The sequence below is a fragment of the Halichoerus grypus genome, chromosome 3 (genome assembly GCF_964656455.1).
Source record: "Halichoerus grypus chromosome 3, mHalGry1.hap1.1, whole genome shotgun sequence".
Lineage (NCBI taxonomy): Eukaryota > Metazoa > Chordata > Mammalia > Carnivora > Phocidae > Halichoerus > Halichoerus grypus.
In genome coordinates this window covers 114,864,951-114,887,783 of record NC_135714.1, presented here as the reverse complement: position 1 = coordinate 114,887,783, position 22,833 = coordinate 114,864,951, and the positions used below count along the sequence as shown (strand labels likewise).

Sequence of the window (22,833 nt, the reverse complement as noted above, 5' to 3'; positions counted from 1 at the left end):
TAGATGACCTTGACTTTGGCAGTGAGTTTTTGTGGTTTTCTTTTAATTTTATTGAGATAAAATTGACATATGGCATTATAGTGTAAGGTGTACAGCATAATGATTAGACTTACATATATTGTAAAGTGATTACCACAATAGATTTAGTTAACATCCATCACCTCGTATAGATGCAAAAAAAAGAAGAAATCTTTTTTTTTCTCTTGTGATAAGAACTTTTAAGATTTACTCTCTTAAATTTCAAATATATCATTTAGCAATGTTAACTATACTCACCATGTTGTACATTATATTCCCAGTACTTATTTATCTTCTAACTGGAAGTCTATAACTTTTGACCACTCTCATCCATTTCCGCTGGTGATGAATTTTTACATACAACACAAAAGTGAAATCTATATAAAAAACCATTTTTTAATTAGATCATTAAAATTACAAACATTAGGAAAGACACTGTTATTAAAATCAAAAGTCAAGCCACAGACTGAGAGAACATATTTTCCAAAGACATACTTGACACGGTCTTGGATCCAGTATATGCAAAGAAATTTTAAAGCTCCACAATAAAAAAAACAGCAACCCAATTAAAAATGGGCAAAAGAGCAGTTCAGAGCCCTCACCAAGAAATACATACAGATAGGAAACAAAAACATAAAAAGATGCTCCATATCATACGGTATTAAGAAATTGTGAATTAAAATAACAATAAAATACTACTATACAAATATTATAATAAATAAAATTTAAAAATGGATATTACCAGTTTCTAGCAAGGATGTGGAGCAACAGGAACTTTTATTCATAGAGGAAATGCAAAATGCAAGATTTTGGAAGACAGTTTGTCAGTTTCTTGCAAAGCTAAACATAATCTTGCCAGATGATCCTGCAATCGGATCCTAGCTATTTGCCTGACTGATTTGGAAAGTAATGTCCACATGAAAGCCATGCACATGAATATTTATAACAGCTTTATCCATAATTACCCCAAACTGTAAGCTACCAAGGTGTCCATTAACAGATAAATGGATAAACAATCTGTGGTGCAACCAAATAATAGAATATTATTGAGTTAAATAAAAAGTGAGTAGTTAAGCCACAAAAAGAAATGGATCACAGTAAGTGCATATTGCTAAGTGAAAGAAGCCAATCTAAAAAGACTACATATTTTATGATTCCAGTTATATAATATCCTGTAAAGGTAAAACTGTGGAGACAGTAAAAAGATCAATAGTTCCCAGGGATTTGTTGTTGCCAAGGTAAATTTGAATAGGTGAAGCACAGGGGATATTTTAGAATGGTAAATCTCTCCTGCATGATATTGTATTTGTGGATACATGACACTAGCCATTTAGCAAAACCAATAGAACTTGACAGCACAAGGAGTAAACCTAAATGTATGCAAATTAAAAAAAAATAATTTAAGAGACTAAGGGATCCCAAGAAGGAACATAGAATATGACAAAATAATCTACTTGTATAAAAATCTCTGAAATAACCTCACTGAAGGGGGCAGGGAAATATGTACTGACCTAAGAATCTTTGGAAATTAATAGCATATGTAAAACTAAAGACAAAAGAAACTGTGTACATAAGCACTGTACTGATAATAGTGTGTCCATGAGGCCATGGGTTAACAATTCTGATATTACTGTACATGTATACTGGTATTGAAAAATATATAAATAGATGACTGATAGTCAAAATAACTACATTATTTTGAATTTATATTAAAATATTTCAAAGTATTATTATTTAAGAATCTTGAGATGTTTATTAATATTTAAAACTCATGTTCATTAATATTTCTTATTAAAAGAAATTCTTTTTAACAAAACAAATGTATTTGTTTAATCACTGATTAAACTGATGTGCTTCATTTGTTTAATCAACCAAAATTAAGTAATTAATAATCTTTAATTATTGTCTTAACTATCAGGATATTTAGAGGTAATTTTCTTCTCAGCTAATTATATTTCATGTATACATCATATTTAATCATACTGCTGTCCCATTTTTATTAACATTATTTCAGTAATTTTATTTGCTTTCATTGACTCAAAAACTCACTTTTCTTAAAACTTTTTGTTAAAACTCACTTATTAAAATGAGGATAAAATCATCAAATGAGAAGAAATAATTGTAATGTTTCATATGGGGAAGTATACATCCTCCTTATGTATTTGATAATGCTGTGTTATTCTTGTTTCTCAAACTATTAAATTTGAATTATCTGGGGCACCTGGGTGGCTCAGTTGGTTAAACATTTATCTGCCTTTGGCTCAGGTCATAATCCCAGGGTCCTGGGATCAAGTCCCACGTTGGGCTCCTTGCTCACCAGGGAGCCTGCCTCTCTCTCTCTCTCAACCCCTGCCCCTCCACTCTGCTTATGTTCTCTCTCCCACTCACTCTCTCTCTCTCAAATAAATAAATTAAATTAAATTAAAATAAATTTGAATTATCTGTCATAACAATTGTCTCTGAATTAGGCTGTATTGACAATATCCTTTTTGACAACCCATTATTTCTGTGTTATTTACAGTAGATTTTTTTTTCTCTTATGAAGTATATGAAATAAATTTTGTATGGGCCATGACTAACATGGAGGTTTTCATTGCTATTAAGGAATCACTCCAAATTCACATCAAAAGCCACTAAATGGTACATGTAAATATTAGTCCATTCAATTTCTTGCCATTTGAAATTAACTTTCTGGTGGATTTATTTGACAATTTAGTTAAATGACAGTTTCCCCTCTTGTTCTGTGTGCACAGGAAAATGATCTCAGCACTGTGCAAACACGGCTCAGTGAGAAGAGAGGACACAGAGGGATCACATGGCCAGGTGCAACTAGGTGTGGGTTCAGAAAGCTGAATAATAGAAGACACTTAAAGAGTAACCATTCTGGAAATAATTGTTTGAGTTTGGAATCACTGATATTTTAAGGAATTTAAAATATAATCTGTATAAGTTCAATTAAAGATGGTTAAATGGCATGAAAAAATATAAATCAATAGAACTTTAATATTCTGGATAGGACTAAAAAATCAATTAGCAAAAGACACTAGGAGAGAAGAATGTTGAAAACTGTCTCCTTTCAAAGGCAGAGGGCAATTTTTTCTTACTCAGTGACTTTATGGAAATGGAGCCTGGGTGGACCCATTACCTAAGTGTGTTTGCAGAAGACATTGGATTCCTAGTCATCCAACAGACTCTGTGAAGTGAGGGGTTCAATAATAGTTCTCTCTATTTTGAATGTGCATCCAGGCCTAAATCAGATGATTCTGAGACCTGAGAGAAGAATTTGACAGGAAAATGGAATTTGAGTTCCACCTGTGCTCTCGTCTACTTGCCAGTGCTGATTATAGGAAATTAAACAGTTGGAGTCTTCAAAACATAAGAACTTCAAAAGATCAGTGAGACATTCACAGTGAAAGCATCGAGTTAACTCTTATACGGTAGATGAAAGAAATTTCTTTAGTGAAAGTGTAACTAAGCTCAAATTAATCAACATATTTTAATGACAAAAAAATAGAGAAAGATCCTAGCCATCTAGTTTCCTTTGTAAGCTAAAGAACTTCTTAATGAAAAAGTTTCTATACAATTGAAGTCTGCTGACTGTGTGCCTAACTACCTCCTCACACCCCAGGAACCTAGTCCTCTTGATTTCAGCTACTGCTAATTCTCCTATATGTGCAAGGCTATCCAGTCGCACCCCCCCCGGCCTTGGAATAAATTCTGGAGATGTGCAGTTCCAGTCTACTTAACAATCAGCCATAAGTGGCAGGCCCTGACCTCTGCCAACCATTTTGTTTCCTGACCTTGACCATTCCCCATACAATCTGGTTGCACTAGTTTTACCTTTCCCATTTCGCAGGGGAATCCATCAATGACGTTCCCATAATTTTTCCCTACCCCATACCAAATTAATGTACTCATTCACTTGCTCAGTCTTCTAACTTCTTTCCATCGCTTTGACTGCCAAAGTCTTTAATAGGTTTAACAAGCACAGCTCACACATATCTATGCACATGGACAATAACATTATAAAGTTTATCAGCAGACTTTTTCGAACAGCTCTATGAAGTCACTCAGTAGTAAGTATCACAGTCCCACATGGACACTTTGATTTCCAATGCATGAAAATTAGTTTACGGTATATTAAAGCAAACTCACTTTCTTTGACAGTTACTGATAATATCGGTCCATGGTAGTATAATCATGATATATGCTATGCAATTGACATCGTCTGATTGATAAACAATTCCCACAAAAATAATAAGTGCATTCTCCAATTCATGTTATTAGATAGGGAGAAAAAATTTCATGTTTGAGAGAAAGAGCATTGAGGTCAAATACAGGTTTCTTCCCTGTTCTGTGACTTTTGTTGTATCACTTAATTTAGACATGATTAAATCAGGCACACCTCAGAGAGTTGTGAGAATTTACAATATACATATTCTTAAAAATATATATTTATAAAGTACAACACTTCTTGGGATGTAATAAGGTTTAATAAACAGCTGGTGTAACACACAAAAAAAACCCTGCATATTTATCTGTAAATTATCTTTTGGTGACATGAAAACATGTCTCCTAGTGAAATCAGTTTCCCAAGGAGAACGTCCAAAGACAGTTGTGTTATTAAAAATGAATTACCATATAATATCATAAAAAAACACTAGATTATTATGTCAAATAACCACCCTAACCTAAAAAAAATACCATCAATTGTTTACAAAGATACATAAAATAGAATGCAATGTGAGGTTTTGACCAGAGGCTGAGTCTTTTATTCTCCTCTATTTACTTCTTCAATTGCACCAATGTATCTGCTAAAAAGGGAAAAAAAAATGAGCGTTGCACTCTTACTGGTAGAGTATATGCCTAGAGTTTTTGAAATACAAGGTCGCATTAGCTAGCCACAGTTTCCAAAAGAATAAAAACAGATGGATGATGTAAAACTTGTTTCCCATATACAGCTGAGAAAAGCAGGTACATTGTGTCCATTTAGAGATGTAGATGTATGACCTTCATGCTTTACCGAAGCCACACAGTGCTAGCTCTCAGCTTTCACTCTCATTTGGAAGGTAAGAGCCGGCAGGACTGGCAGACTTTAAGCTGCTAATCATTTAGAGAGCTGTATTTGTCTCGATTAAATAAGCACCAGTTATTAAAACTAGGCCTTGACATTCAGGAGAACCTGCAGTTGCTTTTAGGTCTGTCTGTACCAGAGTGATGCTTCCGTCCTGAAAGTCTCCGTTGCCATGAGAGACCAGTGAAAGGGTCCTGGGTGCCATCAACCTGCCTCCCCTCAGTAGAAGCACTTTAGAGATGATTTCAACCCTAAAGTTAAATATATATATACATATATATATTTTAATATTTTAAATATATCTTTTTGTATTTTAAATATATACTAATATATTTATGCATATGTGCATATATTTATATGTATTTATGTATATATGCATAATTTTATATGTGTGCATATATATATATATATAATTTATATCTTAAAACAGTTCATTTTGTTCAAAAGGGAACCTATTGTGAAATTTTATTGAAACAATATCCCAGGTTATCGGACCAAGTTGTTAGAATTTTGGGCCAAAGGAATTCTTATTGACTGATGGAAGTTTGCATTTCTCACTTGGAAAGGATGCTGTACATACCATAGAAGAAGATGTAAATATCACACCACATTGAGCCATTCATTTCAAAGACTTTCTGGTTAGAATGCTCTGATTGTACTGTAGCTAGAAATTGGATATATCCAATTCTATGAGAAAGAATAATAATCGCAGTATGAAATATAACATATTCTCTGAAATCTTTTGTCTAGTTAAAACAGTGTTTGCCACCAAAATAAGATAGATAATCTATGCCAGTTGAAGAATTTCTACTTGTCTGAATTAATTTATGTGTTTGTCTATATTGGGTATTACATCTTCTAAGATAGATTTCTAAATGATGTGCTCTTTCAAAACTTAATGTGTTCTTCATTTCTAGCTATTGCTTAGTAGTGTTGGTTTGAATCATAATCTTCTACTGAAAATAAATCACAAACTGTGATAAGGTTGTGGTTATCCATGTGAAATTTTCAAAGGTTGCTTTAGGAAGTATAGAGAACTATGTATCTGTCTTATCAAAATACAATAGGGAAGGCAATTTAGAAAGGAAAAAGAAAGGTCAGGGTTAGCTTTTCTGTGACTCTTCTACCACACCTAGAATTGGGGTAGATCATTTCTTTATTCACAATCACTTTATTCATTATTCAAAGTCCCCTCAATGGGAAAGAAAGAAAGAGGCAATGGAGCATACCAATGCAGCAGTTTTGTTGAACACTAATCGGTAAATTTAGCTGCCAACATCTTCATGCCGCACTACCCACTGTCTTTGAGAACTGTGGAACTAAATGTTTCATAATGTCGGATTATACCATTAAAATAAACCACCTCCATGCAGCTCTCTGTTCCTCTGCAAACCTGGTTTATCCCATTCTGTAGTGCCAGTGATAGGGAACATAAAACGTGTTATCAAGATTTAAATAGGGATATTTTCAACAATTTTGTTGACTCTTTTTAAGTGACTAGTGCATAGATGAAAATTAATTCATTTACTGAGAGAATTGCCTTTGAAGAAAGCTTTTGCCTCAACAATTCAAATTATTTAAGTTAAAACACTTGTTTCCCAAATTAACTCAGTAATTAGCACTCTTATTTTACAAGCAAATACAAATCAGAACATAAATTCTTGCATAGTAATAAACTAATAAACTTAGATCTCACACTTTCAACTTCATTTTGTCTTTTGACCAAAACTATGCCCAAGTTCCAATTACAATTTCACACAAAGTAGTGGCATCTAAATCAAAAACAAGGTGGAAACTTAATTTATAAAATTACATTATATTTTTTCAGTTTTTAAAAAATGTAAATCAAAAGAGGATCATATATAGTAAGGACATACTTTTAAGATTATGAATCAGGTATTAAAAATTAGCTTGTCTATTCAAATACATTCACATAGTATTTATTTGAATAAATTAAATATATAGAGAATTTGAAATTTTTACTTGTTCTAAAAAAAATGCTTTTAAGATATACTTAGTAAAGCAGTTGGAAAATGTGGTAATTATGGCTTCATAAAATATAATACTTCAAATCATAAAGAGATAATTTATATGCAATGCTTGAATATTTTATGCTTTTTAATTATACAACCTTGATATTCTTTGCAATGAAAATTATCATCTATTTTCAATATCATTATGAAGGAAAATAAATCTGCATAGCAGAACCATGCAAATGTTATTGCCAGACATTAAATATACATGTCGAGAAGTTACGAATTGACATATACTCTTGAGACACAATGCCACTCATATCATTAAATTTCACGAAAAACTTATTAAACTACCATAATCAATTGAAAACTCATTATTTGTGTATCTCTCTCAACATATCAACTAACTTTGAGAAAAGGAACAAATTAGTTCAACAAAGGTGATGCAGACTTTCTAAAGTTTTATAGTTTTTGGTATATATGTCTGCAGTATAGACATTTTAAAAGCAAAAACAAATGCTTTTCAATGAGCACAGTATTCCTTTATGTGCTTTTGGTATATTTATTTAAGTAGGCTTTATAAATAGACATTTTTTTCTTATTTCTTATTGCTTATTTCTTATTCTTATTCTTATTTCTTATTTCTTATTGTTTGCATTTACTAATAATCCCGTGGTGAAATATACTTTGAGATATTTATTTATTTATTTATTAGAGAGCAAGCAAGAGAGAAACAGCATGAGAGGGGAAGGGGTCAGAGGGAGAAGCAGGCTCCCCACTGAGCCGGGAGCCCGATGTGGGACTCGATCCCAGGACTCTGGGATCATGACCTGAGCCGAAGGCAGTTGCTTAACCAACTGAGCCACCCAGGCGCCCCTGTAAAAATATACTTTGGAACTTTATGGCATCCTTGAATCAAAGACATGTCCATTTAAAATTTTGGGGTAAAATATTGGCAAGTTGCCTTCAGAAGATTGTATTAATTTATGCTTTCACTAACAGCACAGGATAGTCTCTGAATTATTACCCCTTGAAAACTCTAAAATGATACTTTATTATTATTTTACTTTGTAGTTTTTAAAGGCTAATTTCTATATTTAGGGATAATTTTAATCTTTTTCATTATATAATTTTTAATTTATTTGATTTTTTATGATATTTTTTAAGCATAAGATTAGCAGCTTATGGACAAATTGTATCTCCTTCTTTATGGTATCTAAGTTTGCATCATGTTTGAAAGGGTTCTTAACTCTGAACTTTCAGAAGTGGTACCAATATTTTTGATTTTATGTTTTATAAGAACATGATTCATAAGAAATATACTTTGAGTGCAAAAGATTCTTTTTTTTTTTTTAAGATTTTATTTATTTATTTGACAGAGAGAGATGCAGCAAGAGAAGGAACACAAGCAGGGGGAGTGGGAGAGCCAAGCAGGGAGCCTTATGCAGAGCTTGATCCCAGGACCCTGGGATCATGACCTGAGCCAAAGGCACTTAACGACTGAGCCACCAGGCGCCCAGTGCAAAAGATTCTTAAGGTAACAATTAATTGGAATGAAAAAGTTTCCCTATTTTTTTAAACTTGTCTATATTTTCATATTGAAATAAATAATTTTTATATATTTTTTAAAGATTTTATTTATTTATTTGAGAAAGAGAGAGAGAAAGCATGAGTGGGGGAAGGGGCAGAGGGAGAGGGAGAAGCAGACTTCCCGCTGAGCAGGGAGCCCAATGTGGGACTTGATCCCAGGACCCTGGGATCATCCTGGGATCATGGCCTGAGCCAAAGGCAGAGGCTTAACCAACTGAGCCATCTAAGTGCCCCACGAATAATTTTTTTTAATACATAAATAAGTCTGACTTTATCGTCCCTCCTCCCTCCCTCATATCCTCCTTCCCTCCTCATTTCTTTTTCCTTCTTTCCTTTCAGCAGATATATATTAATCAATCATCACATACCAAGGTTTATGGTAGTGCAGTTTTTGCATTTTGCTGCTAGAACAATGTGTCAACAATTATGGTTTTCTCCTGAGCCCCCACCACAAGTTTTACTTTCTGAATACGCCAGCAATTGTCAGCAAGTTTGCTAAACAAACTTGGTGTTTGTTTAGGCACCTGGTGCATAATCAGACTTGTCCCTAGAAACTTTTCTTTCAATATCCCTCATGTCAAAATGCAGCTTATAACTTTTTCAAGCATGTAGACAGGTATTATAAAGACATACAATAACTATTTCTAAATAATGACATATAAGTGAAAAAAAAATCTTGCTTTCAAGGACAGTTTTATAAGAATTTGAGAGCCACGAGCATGCAATCCAAATTCAATTTATTGATTAAGGTTTTCTCATGTCTCAGATCCGGTTCTGTTATATGAGTACATGTTCAGCTGGGAGGCAAAGAAAAAAACCACTTTATTTTCAACTTTTAATACTCACCTAAACCTTATCAAAATCAAATATTATAAGGTTGTTATAAAAGTCAAAAAAATCCTCAGTGCTTTTTATCCAGTGACTCGTGCAGTAGATTGCACACATGTTATTGAAGATTGATATCTAGTAAATACTGAAGAAGTTAGAATCAATAATGCGATGTTCCTTTGTATTAATTCTGCACACTAGCCTTGGACTAATTTTAGATAAATGCATGTAAGTGAGTGTGATCATAAAAAGTTCTGTGATGTTTTAGAAGTAATAGAACTATTCTATGTCAGCAGGAAGTAAAGGCTTTTTTTCTTACTCTTCCTAAATTGTTTGTAATCACTATTCTTTTGAAATTTTGAAAATTTTCTAATTATAAACTCACACAGCAGTCCAAATGTCATTTGATGATTAGATTGAAATTTGTAAATGATTACATTTTTATTTTTTATTTTTTAATTATTTCTTAAAGATTGTTACTTACTTATTTGACAGAGAGACAGCTAGAGAAGGATCACAAGCAGGGGGGAGTGGGAGAGGGAGAAGCAGGCTTCCCGCTGAGCAGGAGCCCGATGCGGGGCTGGATCCCAGGACCCTGGGATCATGACCTTAGCCGAAGGCAGATGCTTAAGGACTGAGCCACGCAGGGGCCCCAAATGATTACATTTTTAAGCAGTTAACCTGAAAGTACAGAAATAGATGATTTGCATCAGATGATTTGGGCTCCTCTGTGCCTAACAACCGGTCTGTGAGCCCCAGTGGCCTGGAGATGGTCATTTTTAACAAGCTTACCAGTGATACTTACAGACTCAAAAGCTTATCTACTTTGTTACTTCATCGTTTTTACTTGGGAGAAGTAAACAAATCATACATACAAGTTTATCTAATTTGTGACTTATTTTTACCCAGATGGCAGGATGGAAAGAAGGAAAGAAGAAAAAGAAACATTCTTAACTTATGTAAGAAATACTTTATATATTATTACTTCTATTATACATATACAGGTAATGAAAATGTAGTCTTAAGGTGGTCAGATATTTTTCTCAAATTTTAATGACTTCAAAATCACTTTTTATTGGCATTCTTGTACACTGCAGGTAGGAAGTAACATGGAATAATCCTTTAGAAAATAAATGACATTTTAAAAAAAATCACAGAATATTGAACCTAATTTTAATCTATTCTAATTTATTGATCAATCTATCTATTTATCTTCCCAGGGAATTAAAAACATATGTATAGACACATAATTAAATTAGGGTATTTTTAATGACTTTATTAAAAATGCTAAAAATTAAGAAATATCCTAACTGTCCACCAACAGAATGGCTAAAAAATGGTGATCTATTTATACAAATGGATTTCTACTCAGTCATGGGTAGAAACAAACTACTTATACATGCACTTATGGGGATGAATCAAAACCACTATGCTTATCAAAAGGAGTCGTATTGTATGGGTCCATTTACATGAATGACTAAATTAGGTAAACCAGCTAGAGTGAAATAAATCAAAATAGTAAATGCCTCTACAGTGTGGGAAGTGGGGGAAAGCAATGGACTGAGAAGGAACATAGCCTACCAAGGTGACAGAAATGATCTATATTTAATCTGTAATCTGCCTAGTGGTTTCATTGTTGAATACATGCTTTAATATTCATTAGATTGTTGCGGAATTGCAGGATTCTTATCTCATGGAGTCTAAGAATGAATCTCGTGGACACAAAAGGGTGAAGTGAAGTGCAAGTTTATTAAGTGTAGGTGAGAGCAGAAGGAAAGAAACAGCTCTCTAGAGTGAAAGAGGTCCCAAACAGGTTGCCACTGAGGGTTTTTAGTGGCAGTCTTTTATCGAAAACTTGACCAGTAAGCTTGTGACCTCAAGATTCTTCTACCATCTTGGTTTGAGCAAAGACTATTGAGAACATCCTTAATGACTTACTTCTTTGAGGTCTGATCATTTTATGTGATAACAATGTAGCCACCAAAGAAAACAATCCCTAGCATCCAGCGTCAGGTGATCTGGTCTAGTCTCTTATCTCTTGTTCACTCTGTCTTAGCGTTTCTGCCTGCTAGAAAGAGTTTCAGAGTCTAGTCAGGGGCCCTACCTCTCCCTGCCTATACCTTTACCTTTTCCTTACTCAGTACTGTAACACTTAATAGATGAGAATTATGCTATATGTAAACTAAAATCCAAATAACAAAAAATGGTCTTCCTAAAAAATGCTCTTTCTAAGCACAGCATATCAAACATTATTATGTACCTGATATAGGCTAATATGTTTTATGTATTTATTTACACTTTACAAAAGTGTTTTATCCAATTTTTCATTGAATTTTTGAAAAATATGAAGTTTGCAAACTACATAAAGAATATTACAGATGACATAGTAACATAATCTTTCCAAACTTGTCTCCTGGCTGTTCCATCCATTTCCAAGGCATCAATTGATATTCATTTCCTCTATACAGTGCTATAGGTAATTTTTGCATATAGAAACATATGTATATTTATGTCTCCCCGTTAATTATAAGGTATGTTGTGCCATTTCTGTGCTATATATCTTTCTCTTTTCCCTTAATACAGGTAGGAGAGCATACATTATGTAACAATTTTAAAACATGCTTGCAAATACTTTAAAACTCCTTCCATCAAGTGTTGGGGTCTATAACCAATCCCCTTTCCTTAAATCTGGGCTGATCTTAGTGACACATTTGTAACTAAATTCTGGCGTTAGGTCAAAAAAGGTCATTCTTCTAGGGGCACCTGGGTGGTGCAGTCCAGTTAAGGGGTGATTTTTGATTTAGGCTCAGGTCCTAATCTCAGGGTTGTGAGATTGACCCCCTGCATCCAGGCCTTCATGAAGGCCACTGTCAGGCTTGTGCTCAGGCTGCAGTCCGCTTGAGATTCTCTTTCCCTCTCCCTTCCCCTCCCATTTATGCTCTCTCTCTCAAAAATAAATAAATAAATAAATAAATAGATAAATAAATAAATCTATGAAAGAAAGAAAGAAAGAAAGAAAGAAAGAAAGAAAGAAAGAAAGAAAGAAAGAAAGAAAGAAAGAATCATTCAACATCTATTTGGCTTAACTCCATGGGGAAGCCCAGAGGGAAACCCCATGGGGCACAGTAAATCCCTTCCCAAATTCCTGAGCCCTACAAAATGTGAACAAAATACAATTTTTTTTTTTTTTTACAAAATACAATTTTAAGCCATGAAGATTTATGATTGTATATTAACCACTGTATTGATGTATGTTTAATATGTTGCTATATTGTATATATGTATAATATATTCAAAATAAACTATTTCCTTGTTTTTCCAACCTATTTAATTAAAAAAAAAAAAAACATATTTATTTATTTATTTATTTGAGAGAGAGAGAGAGTGCATGCGCACAAGTGAGGGGAGAGGCAGAGGGAGAAGGAAAGAATCTCAAGCAGACTTCCCGCTGAGTACCGAGACTGACCCAGGGCTCGATCTCAAGATCCTGAGATAATGACCTGAGCCAAAATCAAGTTGGCCACTTAACCAACTGAGCCACCCAGGTGTCCCCCCAACCTAATTACTTTGAAAGCCTGCATACAAAATAATATAATTATTGTATCACCTGTTGATGGATATTAAAGTTTGGTTTCTTATGTTGGTGTCTGTGCATTTGAGCAATTCGGCTTCTCTTCCAGACTGCAGGGTTGCTTTTGCAAAAAATTCTCCACCAGTCAGCTCACTTAGGGTTTCTGGGTATGTCTGCTGGTAATGTGCTCGGACAGGTGAAGACTGCTATTATGTCTATTTTGGGGCCAGGCAACTGAACTCTGAGGATGGGGTTGGAGGGAGGAGGTACCACTGACTGAGAACAGTTGGATAGGACTGCTGGCTTGGTTCCCTATCCAAGTGAGGCTGCAGGATGGGCTCCATGCTTTCCTGGATTCTCTGGTCGGGGCTACTAGATGGTCAGAACTGGGTATTATATTCGGTAGTAAATGGGACAATGACTTAGCTTCTTATGCCAGCAGGGAAGCAGGACAAGATCCAGGGCCTGAATAGCTCGTTGTCTGGGGATCCAGATCAGGCCAGAGTGTGCACTGAATTCCCTGGTTGGGTGAGGTTCTGCTCTGCAGATGGGGGAAGCCATGGGCTGTGCTGTCTCTTCAAGTGCTGCTGTATGCAGAGCTGTTGAACGGGCTCTGCAGCAACCCATGTGTTCTGGTTAGGTTCCCTGGTCAGATAGGCTGCTGGCTGTGTTCAGAGATGAATGGGGCTATGAATTAGATTCCCTGCGCGGGAGCAGTAAAGCTTTACTCTAAAGCCAGTAAAGCTCTTTGTTGTCTTAACTCAAGCTGACTCAAACCCTAAGCTCCCCCATTGAATGGGGCCACCAGCTTTGCTCTGTAAACTGTAGGGTCCACCCACCCATCTCTGGCACCATGGCTTCCAGGAGTTGTCTTCTGATCAGACGGGCCTGAAGGCACTCCCACTGCTGGTGGGGTTAGGTACCAGTCCCCTAGCTGGTGCAAGAGGAGGGGTCAATCCAGGCTACTCGCAATTTTCCAAGCTGGCTTTCTCACTGGGAGGGGCTGGGAGCCACCCTCAACCTTGGCTAGGAAGTCAAGTGCATAGCACAGACACACTCCACTCCCAGTACTGGCTTTGCTTCAGAGGCAATCAGCTCTGCTTGCCTGTCGCTCAGTTTGAGTGCCTCTGGGCTGCACTGCCTCCAGGAGCTGCCTTCAGCCCTTCTGGACAGATGGGGCTGGAAGACACTTTCTACAGGAGATGGCAGAACTCCTTCTTTGAGGTTCTAAATAGGGCAGGTAGATCTGCACTCCATCATGTTCCCTGATTAGAGTGCACCCCAACATGGTTCTCCAGATGAGCAAAACCACTGGTTGGGATCACTATTTGGGCATTGCAGGTATAAACTCAAATCTGCCAAGATCTGTGAGTTGGTTGTTGCAAGTCCCCACCCTCTTCTCCATCGCAGTCAGATTCCCAGTGGTTGAGACCCAAAGATTTCCCTGCAATCCAGGTGGCATGAGATCAGAGTAGGGGCTTCCACAAGGTGAGGGGAGGAGGCCTGGTCCCCAGAGAAAGGAGAGGCTTCGCGGAGACCTCTCAGCATGGTGCTATGCTGTCCTGGGGGAGGGGCAATGAGGTCAGCACACAGCCACTTCTCTTACCCTTCAAATGCAGTCTGTGGTTCAGGGTGTGCTTTAGCCTCACACCTGTGTTCTAGAATTCTCTCAGGGCTGTCTTCTTTTTTTTTTTTTTTTTTTTTTTTAAAGATTTTATTTATTTGACAGAGAGAGACACAGCGAGAGAGGGAACACAAGCAAGTGGAGTGGGAGAGGGAGAAGCAGGCTTCCTGCGGAGCAGGGAGCCCGATGCGGGGCTCGATCCCAGGACCCTGGGATCATGACCTGAGCCGAAGGCAGCCGCCCAACCGACTGAGCCACCCAGGCGCCCCAGGGCTGTCTTCTTATTAAATAGTTGTTAGTTTTCTTGTGAGGGAGAGCAAAGTCAAAAACAACCTATGTCTGCATCTTCGTGATATCACCTCCCTGCTGTTATTTTTATTGACATCACCTTAAATGTGTGAATTTACTAAAGGAAAATAAAATATTTTATATTTTGAATGTCTACCAAATGCCTTTCCATTTATTCAAGTGTACTCTATGCCTCTTAATAATGTCTGCACGTAGGTTTTTAGATTCATTTTGAACTTATTATTTGACATATTCCTATTGCTTCTGAAATTAATTCTTCTACTGTGGCTGTTGTGCATATGAATATAGTCATTATATGAATTTTGTACTATTATTTTATACATTCTCCTATTTTGTAACAGAAATTTGTACAATCCTTTCAGTTCTAAGTATACTATCATATCTTCTGCAGAATTAAAAAAAAATCTTCTCCCTATTCATGTTTTATATTTCTCATTTTTTTTCTGTTCTAAATATATTGGCTAGTAATTTCAGAGTAATATTACTTAACTGGCTGGTAGTGTACATTCTTGTCTTGATCTGACTCTAGTGGGTATAATGTTTGTGTTCACTCACTAAAACAATGCTGGCTTTGGGGGATTAATAGATAAATTTTTTAATTATTAAGAATGTATTAATCTATTTTAACTTATTGAGGGTGTGCGTGTGTGTGTGTGTGTGAGAGAGAGAGAGAGCGCACACACAAGTGTTGACTTGACTTAGGATTCTTCCCACCAGACCAAGAATTTTTCTAATCATATATTCCAAAGAGCACCTTTGTAGGCTCCCCATCTGTTCCCATCCTAAAGACCCTGAAATCAATTAGTCTTCTTCACAATTCTCTGCTGATCAAAACACTCTGTTTACTAATCTGTCTCTGTGGCCTGGTTATGGTAATTTCATCCACCATTTATTCTACTGGCCTCTCTGAAGGTTAAGTGCTACCAATTGGCTCCTACTTCTTAGAATGCTCATTATTTCCACTGAAAGCAGGGAGTCCAATTCCACTGCAACACCTCCCATAATCAGCTCCTGCTTAGAAAGAACAAAAATAAAGCCAGAGACTTTCAGAGATGATGGTGCCCTTCCCTCTACCATTCCCCCAATGCATTTCTTAGTTTCTTCAACATTTCTGCATGCTGCAGAAGGAAAAGTATTTCAGACCCCGTTATAGAATATAGTTGAGCAGGATATTCCTGAGCATAAATTGGATCCTCATTGTTGAACCTAGCTTCAATTAACCAGCCTAGAGACTATTAATCTCACTCACAACTTTTTAAGCCAACACATTAAATCTCACATCATTAAGACAAGACTTTGTTTCCTCTTTGTTAGCCTAATAATCTTAACATCCACTCTCCTACATGATCCCCAGTATCCTGCCACCACAAATTGGTAAAGTGCTGCAACTCTTTCAAAATATAGACATCTTCTTTTGGATTATTCTCAATCTGAGATATGCTGAAATTTAATTTTTATAGTAGCTGAAAGATGAGTAGGTACTAAGGGCAACTGGCATCCCTTTGTGAGACAAGGGTCCCAGTTAAAGCCATTAGAATGTATTTATGCAGAGAAAAAATCGGATGGGAGACAAGACATGTTTTTCTCTATAAGTAGTATTCAGGGATAATTAAGAATTCTCAGCCCCATCTGGGTTCACCACAGTGTCTTAATCCCATTCTTCAAAAAGTCAATACTCCTCAAATATGTGACTATCTCAATTCCTAAATCTCATTTTTAGGATTTATGTCAAAAACTACTTTTCATATAAATTTCAGAATCATTGAAGATTGAATAGGAAGAGATGGAATACTCAAATAGGTATGAAGGAAATATTTACAAGGGTGTGGCATTGTTTAGGGGAATCAAGAGTAGGTAAGGAAACCCAGGACTAGCAAGAACAGCTCTGTGCCTAAAGGGAAAGAGAGCCTTGTGGAAGTGGGCTTTCTGGCAAAAGCTGCAAACTTGGGTCAATTTAAGCAGTCTGTTAGGGAGAGGGTGAAGATAAAATGTCCAACCTCTCTCTTGCCCTTCCATAAGAGACTCCACTCCTTCCTCCCATTAGCCAAACCTTATCACAGAAGGCAAAATGGTCCTGTCGATACAGAACAGAAGTGTCAGCCTTCCTAGAAACAAAAGAGGTGAGGAAGGGATGTGGAAGAAGGGAGAATATACAGCTTAGTGATACCTGCCTGGCCTCTAGTGCCTCTTGCACAGTGGTTCCAGAGAAGACCTTGCAATTAACTGGTATATCCACGTTTCTATTGCTACAAGCAAGAAATTTAGGGTTTTTTTAGTTCATTGTATGCCACTCATCCTTAATTAATGGCTCATTCATATGAACTATGTGGATGGGTTTTATTCTGTGTCTTAGCTCTAGTTTTTCCTGCATGCTCTAAGATCCATCTCCACTACTTTTAGCAGCCATAATCCCCTTTTTTTTGCTGGGGGGGGAGGGTCTGGATTTTAGCTTGTTCTGAAATTTGTTTCTCATTTTTCTTGTGAGTATGAAATGGAGAGAGAAATGCTGATTTTATACCACTATATTCAGGCCAGAAATAATCTCACCAAATAAATGCTGTAATAAATGTTCCTTTATTTAATATGAAGATTATAATATATTGTATCAAATATGTCAATATTCCTTCAATTAACCATGTGCCAAATTAAACTATCAATAAATAAGTGAGCAAAACAAAGATTTATATAAACTGGCAACAAGAAATGCGTTCAATGTTACAAATTTGCATTTAATGATCTACTTACATGCAAATTTCCCACATCAAATTGTGTACTCTTCAATAACCCCAGCACCTATGTGATCTAAAAGTCCTCTGGAATGTTTAAATATTGTATACAAATTTAGGAACATTTCAACTTAGAATTCAAGACTAAATCAAATGTGAAATTATTTATTTTGAATTGAAATTCTTTTGAATTATAATTACAAGATTTTTACTTTGATAAGCTAAACTTTGTTAAACATTACAAATATTTTATTTTTTTTATTTTTTTATTTTTTTAAAGATTTTATTTATTTATTTGACAGAGAGAGAGAGAGCGACCCAGGTGCCCAACAAATATTTTAAATACCAATTATTTAAAAAATATCAATACTATGAGTATTATTGACTTAAAACTTTTATAAATTTAATTCTAAATTTCTTTGTAGTTCGAAGTTGATTACTAAGAAAGCAATTACACCCTCTAAAATCATCAAGGTTACCATTTCTTCTTGCCCAGCTCTCGAGACCAGCAGAGATTTATTAGGAATAATGGTTGGTTTCTTGTCTGTTACATTGATGGACACGGAGAGTCCATTTAACAGTCATTTGTCAATGACTCTGTAAACCAAAGAAGATGATTACATAGTCCTCTCCCTACACTGTGCTTAGTGATATTAGCAGCCCTTAAAATGATTGAATAACTTATATGTATTTTTCTAATTTGGGGCTATTAATATGTGTAAATATATCTCTCATATTAGATATTAATATGAAAATTCATTTTTTCTATCTTTTAAAGGTTTATCTGATAATGGCATCATAATGACAGTACTTACTTGCTTCTTGTTTTCTTGTGCCCAGTCCTAGAACATGAGCTAGTCATTTCATCAGCTTAGCACATCTTTTATAATAACCAAGAAAAGACATATAAAATTACCCTATGTACAAGTAAAGTTTACTCTTCAATGAAGATTTTTTTTTTTTTCAGTCTGACGTATAGGCCATTTATCATATCTAGTAATCAATCCCAGATTACTGATAACATTTTAATTCACTTTCATAGGATCACACCACTTAAAGTAACTTTAAATCATGTTTCACAATGGACATAGGCTCTATACCTGTAGCAAGATTTATTCCAATGAAATAAATAGCATGTACTTCTAAAGGTTGTCTTCTGGTGTTAGTAAAATACGTTCTTAGATACTTTAACTAGATGCTACATTAGTCATTCCTATTACAATCAGCCATCTATTCATATGCTCTGTCACTCTTTATCACACTAAAGAAAGTATCTAATGTTTTATAATGATGAATATTTCAGTGATAAAGATTTTTTTTGGTCAATGTCATTGAAAAGATGAATAACTCTAGCTTACTTAGACCCTCGCGTGAATTGGAAAATCCAAGCAAAATGATATATTTTTTTAAAAACTTTCAGGTAGAAATGTAAATGACTTTACCTAAAATTAGTAACATATTTAGAACTTTTATCCTCTCTCAATTCTGAGGAATATGGTGTTTTAATGACTTTTTATTCTCCCAAATGTTACTCTTATTTACTTATTTACTTATTTATTAATTTATCTTTTAAAAATTATTTTTAGTTTTTTTTTTTTTTTACTGAGAAGTGGATGTTTGTATGCAGTATGAGTGATTTCTATTTTTTTTTTCTGCCAGCTCCTTAATAAATACTAATAAAATAAAATACCAATAATTATCTACCTGAGGGTCAACTGCACAATCTCAAACATGAGTTGATGAAATGGAACCTGATCAGGCACTGCATTCATGACTCAGTTGGGCACTTTCTAGTTTTTTGTGTGTTCTGACCTAAAGAAATATTTGCCTCTTATTCCCAAGCTTTCTTAATCATCACTTTTAATCATACAATAAGCTAGGTTGTAGAATATTCAATACCATTCACAATTTTAAAATCAAAAGAAAAACACCTAAATAAAGAGAATAATTCAGATAATATTATACCAACTACCTTTTGGAGGACACCAGCTCAGCACCTTCTTCTATGCAAAAAAGAAAAATACATCTCAATATGCATTCATTCAGTAAATGAAGCAAGGGGTACTCTCTGGTAAACAATGAATGGCATCAATCATGGAAAGAAATCCAGCAGAGTGTTTAGCAGATAGTAGTAACCCACTAAATATGTGTTGACTAAATGAAGAAACACCAGAAAGAAAAACAAATGGTTCTAAATTGTGGAATACAGCATAGTGGCTAGTGGCGACTGAAATAGAATAAGCTAACTATCGTTAAAAGAGATATATGGCTTTCTTTTACACACACAATAATGGAGAACTGGGTAATGCCAGAAATACTCATTCATATTCATAAATATAATTAATTTGTAAAAAAAACAGACAAGAGGGGCACCTGGGTGGCTCAGTCGTTAAGCGTCTGCCTTCGGCTCGGGTCATGATCCCAGGGTCCTGGGTTCGAGCCCCGCATCAGGCTCCCTGCTCTGCGGGAAGCCTGCTTCTCCCTCTCCCACTCCCCCTGCTTGTGTTCCCTCTCTCGCTGTCTCTCTCGCTGTCAAATAAATAAATAAAATCTTAAAAAAAAAAAAAAAGGATGAAAAACAGACAAGATAGCATTTCTGGTAAGAAACATGCTTTATCTGCAGGCATATTTGAAACAGAGAATGTATTTTATCATCTGACATAAAAAGTGTTGATAACAACTATCATTTATTAAGTGGTTACTTGATGCCAAACCGTGTGACAAGGGCTTACATGTATATTAATTAGTCAGGATAGGCTACTTGCCATAAAAAAAAAAAAAAAAAAAAAAAAAAAAAGTAAAACTATCTGACTTAACATCATAAATGTTATGGTTCATTCACATCATAATAAAATAATTTTGGGAGGAAGATGGCAGGGAAGGGGATTCTGCTTCATGTGTTCTTTCAGGGACCCAAATTCCTTCCACGTTGTGGTATTTCATCATCTTTAGCATATAACTCCCAAGTTTTCCAGTGATGGGAAAAGAAGAAAGTAGAGAAAGCATACTCTCTCCTGGGCCCAGGAGTGATAGACCTCACTTATGTACATGTTCGATGACAAGAACTAATCATCTGACCTTAGCTGCACATAAAGAATCAAATAATCATATTTTAAAAACTTATCCAAGAATAGAAAGCATGTTTGTTGAGTATCTGATATCTGACGCACATGTGAGCAAACTCATGTAATATCTTATAACATTCTTACAGTTAATGTTATGCACAAACAGTAGATATGCCCCCCAAAGGCTGAAAAACAGCTGAAAGCTGCAATGCTTGTAAATCCATGATAGAATTATACTTTGCAAGATAAGTTAGCCATAAAGTAAAACATCCAATAACAGAAAAAAATGACTAGTCAGTTCAAAACAATTGTGAAAAAAAATTAACAAATGTTTGAGTTGGTCTGATGATCTGTTTCACAAAACAAGTTCATGAAATTTCATTAGGAGTCCTCACTTTGGAGTATTTAACTTCGCCACTTGAAAAGGACTGTCTAGATACATTTCCAAAAATTCATCAGTGCAATATAATGATATCTCAATAGCTCTTAATCCTTGTAGATTCAATGCCCTCTTTTTATAATAAATATTTTACAAAATCCCTATTACTAAGCTGAAAGTTAATTAACAAATAATCTAAACTTCATATATGTCTATATTTTTAAAAATTATTTCAATGATAGAATGAAAAAGAGAAATTTAAAAAGTAATGTATAATTAAATACTATACAATTCAACTTGTAAAATCTTAGCACAAATGTAATGAAAACAGTGAAGTTATTAGATGTCTACATCCACATACAAAAAAAGTTTGGATGTAGGGACGCCTGGTTAAGCATCTGCCTTCGGCTCAGGTCATGATCCCAGGATCCTGGGATCGAGCCCCACATCGGGCTCTGTGCTCAGTAGGGAGCCTGCTTCTCCCTCTCCCTCTGCCTGCCTGTCTGCCTACTTGTGATCTTTCTCTCTCTCTCTGTCAAATAAATAAATAAGATCTTAAAAAAAAAAAAAGTTTGGATGTAAAAATGTAATATTTCATTTAAATAAACATTGGAAACACATTCTCTTTCTACTTGTCATTCTCTAATAAATATCAAATAAGTATTTTGCATAGCAACAAGAGCAGTATTGCTATCTGTGATGGTTATTTTTATGTATTACTTAGCTGGGACACAATGTGCCCAGATATTTAGTCAAAAATAATTCTGTTGGTTTCTGTGAAACTGTTTTCAGAGGAGATTAACATTGAAATTGATGGATATTACGTAAAGCAACACTGCCCTCCATAAGGGGGGGAGACTTTCTAATCAATTGAAGGAAATTTAGAACAAAAAGACTGGCTTCCCTGGAACAAGAGAGAATTTTTCCATTGAATTGCCTTTGGACTTCTACCACATTGGTTCTTCTTGGTTCTACAGGAGGCAGCCTTCAGACTCAAGCTGGAACATCACCTCTGCTGGATCTCTAGTCTGCCAGCCTACCCTACAGATGTGGACTTGTCAGTTTCCATAATCATGTAAGCCAATTCCATCTAATAAATCTCATTTTGTATATGCATACTCACATCCCATTGGTTCTCTTCTCTAGAGAACCCTGACTAATACACCACTGGTGATATATTTTTTTCATAATTGTGCACTACTCATTAAAACACCTAGATCAAAATAAAATTATTGTCTCATTTTATTACTGACAAATTTGGAGTATATTAAAATGATGCAGCAACATTTTGTCAATATATGGAAAATGGAGATTATTGTCCTAGATATTTATAAGTTTATAACCTATAGGAATTACCAATGAGCTAGAAATTAATGCAGACCAAGGGACAATCATTGATTTTAGTGAGACTTTTCCATACACTGAAATAAGTTCACCTTGCCTAGGTTTTGTCCCCCATCATTCTAGGTGCCCAGTTCAACCTCTTCACTGTTTTACACATACACACACTGGTAAGGTGTCATAAGAGGACCAACACAGAATTATTATCCATACTTAAGACTTCCTTGAGAGCACTTGCTTGCTCCTCAAGTATTTCTCCTAATGGAAATTATGGGTGCTGCAAGAGCCGCTATTTGAATACTAGCTCAGCAACTTAAAAGCGATAATAATATTAA

The 22,833-nt window shown here is 35.3% G+C and overlaps 1 long non-coding RNA gene across 1 annotated transcript in view; it reads left to right on the top strand.

The window, feature by feature from the left end:
• The window catches only part of LOC118521882 (uncharacterized), a 54,795-nt gene extending 32,315 nt beyond the window's left edge, over positions 1-22,480 (top strand). The window contains exons 3-5 of the long non-coding RNA XR_004910347.2: positions 8,445-8,602; positions 10,393-10,442; positions 22,135-22,480. This is a non-coding gene — a long non-coding RNA (uncharacterized LOC118521882). The remainder of the gene's footprint in view (positions 1-8,444; positions 8,603-10,392; positions 10,443-22,134) is intronic.
• The last annotated feature ends 353 nt before the right edge of the window (positions 22,481-22,833 follow it).